Source organism: Neophocaena asiaeorientalis, unplaced genomic scaffold, assembly GCF_003031525.2.
Source record: "Neophocaena asiaeorientalis asiaeorientalis breed wild unplaced genomic scaffold, Neophocaena_asiaeorientalis_V1.1 scaffold15, whole genome shotgun sequence".
NCBI lineage: Eukaryota > Metazoa > Chordata > Mammalia > Artiodactyla > Phocoenidae > Neophocaena > Neophocaena asiaeorientalis.
This window is the reverse complement of record NW_020185328.1, coordinates 8,198,015-8,201,009: the sequence shown is the minus strand read 5'-3', so window position 1 is coordinate 8,201,009 and position 2,995 is coordinate 8,198,015. Positions and strand designations below refer to the sequence as shown.

General features: G+C 38.4%; 1 non-coding gene across 1 annotated transcript; it reads left to right on the top strand.

The window, feature by feature from the left end:
• The first annotated feature begins 220 nt into the window (after positions 1-220).
• On the top strand, positions 221-324 carry LOC112392813 (U6 spliceosomal RNA). The gene has a single exon (XR_003001756.1). It is a non-coding gene; the product is annotated as a U6 spliceosomal RNA (small nuclear RNA).
• The last annotated feature ends 2,671 nt before the right edge of the window (positions 325-2,995 follow it).

Here is a 2,995-nt window from a genome sequence, read left to right as displayed (position 1 = left end):
TCCAATGGTTATACTCTCAAACATACTGATATTATAGAAAACAGAAATTGATATGTTTAGGTAGAGTTCATAAGATTAAAAATCATATAAAAATTAAACACACACCTATACTTAAAAAAAAAAGACTGTAAGAAACGAAGGTAAAGGCAATAATACTTCTCTTACGTCGTAAGATAAACATCGTTGATCAAGACCCATCTGTTCAGTCTTGGATTTTCTATTCTACTCCTGTGGCACATATAACAACACTAAAATATTACAAAGAAGATTAGTATAGCCCCTGTGCAAAGATGATTTACACATTTGTAAAGTTGCCATATTTTTGCATAGTTAATGATTTCTTTCTTTGGGTTCTCATGGCACATTGTATATACATTAGCTGTCATCTTACTGTATTATAATTATTTGTTTACTTCTCTGTCCCTTAAGAGAATTACTAAAAAATGAAATTATTCTTTGTATCCATAGTGGCTTGTACATTGCCTGGCTTCTAAAAAGCACCCAGAAAATGTTTAATGAATGAATAAATGCTTTATAGTCTATGAGTAAGAAACCTGCAGCAACTCTTTGTATATATCCTGCTAACCCAGAAATATTCTGAAACAGTTAATCCTTTTCTTACCTTCTCACCTTGTCTTATGGATGACAGAATTTCTATTTTAGTGTGATGCCCACATGGCCACCTCCTGTTGATAACTAGTGGGCACAACTCAGTTTGATGATGGACAGATGGACAAGCCTGCTGTTGTTCTTGGCCGTAAGACTGTTCCTGCATATTCTCTTATTTGCATCAAACCTGCCTTCCTTCCCCTCTTTTTTTGCCAGACTGTACATATTTGCTTCTTACACTGTCTTGCAGTATTAAAGGCTATAAGCAGGCTTTGGAAGACAGATAAGCAGAATTATTTTGAGAGATGCATGGTATCTAACACAAAAGAAAAGGACTTGATGGAAAAAAGGCCATAAAATATTGCTATTATTCAACTGAAGAGGTGTTGGTTTTCTCTCTTTTCTACCATAGTGGGATTGAAATAAAGCTGCAATATATTTCTGGTAAAAGAGATCCAGATTATGGTATCAATTATAATTCATTCAAATTTTATATATAATTACATACGTAAATAGTAGTTGTTTCAAATTAGCAGTAATAAGCTAGAGTTGCATAGATAAGACATTGGCATGTTAATTATTTAAACAACATGCAACATTCAAAACGTTTTAACACATATATTTTCTTTACTAGAAAAAAGGAAAGGGGGGAAGGAAATGAATATTTATTTAGTTTCCATCATGGGTCAGGCATTTTTGTGCTTTTTCCTATATTTTTCATGTAATCCTCAGAACTACATTGTAAAATAAATTTTATTGTGATTATTTTATAAAAAACTTGAGCTTAAAGGCAATAAGTAATTTGCTCATGGTCACAGATCTAGGAAGTAACAAAACTGATTCCAAATCGAGTCCTTCCAACTCTTGAATGTATTCTCTACCTACTATGTTTGATTAGCTGGCATACAGTCAGTTTTTAAGGAATTTGGGTTTTTATTATAAATAGTAGTGTTTTAAAGGATTTTCCATAATTGTGAATGGTGTCTTGAATGCCAACTAATGTTTCTGCTACATGAGATGGGATTCTTTTTTTAAAATTAATTAATTATTTTGGCTGCATTGGGTCTTGGTTGCTGCACACGGGCTTTCTCTAGTTGCAGCGAGTGGGGGCTACTCTTTGTTGTGGTGCGTGGGCTTCTCATTGCGGTGGCTTCTCTTGTGGAGCACAGTCTCTAGGTGTGCGGGCTTCAGTAGTTGTGGCACGCAGGTTCAGTAGTTTGGCTCGCAGGCTCTAGAGCTCAGGCTCGGTAGTTGTGGTGTGTGGGCTTAGTTGCTCAGTGGCATGTGGGATCTTCCCGGACCAGGGCTTGAACCCATGTACCCTGCACTGGCAGGTGGATTCTTAACCAGTGCGCCACCAGGGAAGTCTGAGATGGGATTCTTGTCCCCTTTTCCAGATGAGTAAGTGGGTTGATTGAAAAATGATTCAGTAATGTGGTACAGGAGAAGTGATCTCTGAATTTTTTGAATGACTAGGCTGGAAGCAGAGTGCTCAGTGTTTCACAAACATTCTTAAGGAACTACTGGTCCATTGTTAGATGTCAGGATTTGCCTTGGCTGTCCTTTTTGCCTAAAGGGTCTGTGCTGGGCTACAATGATGGGGTCTGACCTCAGCTCTTGGTTTCATTCTCGTTTTTGACCTGATTCATGGAGCACCAGTGTCTTGACTGATAAAGGGGGTTGAGGGAAGAATCACTCCAGCCTTCAGGGGCTCTCTTAGCAAGCATCAATTTGTGGCTAGATTTTTTTTCTGAGGCCCCTTGAGATTGTTCCTGTGTATATCCAGACTGTAGGAGAGCCCTTGAACTGATTGCATTTTTTTTGTGGATCAGGGGCCGTGCAGATCCTGAACTTCCTCTGGCTGTTTTAGCACTACTGCTACTCCCTCCCCCGACTTTGGCATGGTAGCAGAGGGCTTACTAAAGACAAGAGATTCTGTGTGTTTGCTACTTTCCTCATCCTACCCTCAAACGAGTTAGGCTCACCTTCTCCGTGTGAAAGGACAGGTTATAGGACCAACTGCTGGTGCCTTGTAACCAAGTAACATAGCTAAATGGGATTAACTCTATGAAGTAACAGACCTGCCAGCTGTCATCCTGGTTTCCTTTAGTAATGCAGACAGTGCCAGAGGCAATTTCTAACTGTGTTAATGATGATTACCTGCCCCCATCTCCAACAAACAGCCTTCAATTATAGTATGTCTAAAAATGAGAGTTAATCAAGACAGAATGATCAATTGGCTAGGTAAAATTTAACAAGTGAGTTTCATTCCAACTGAGTTACAAAGGTGATTGTAATGTTTGGAAACTGTCTTTTAGAGAGAGGCTCTGGAAAAGTTATAATTCTGAAATGCTGGCATAATTTCCGTGGTGAGGAAATGGTCATT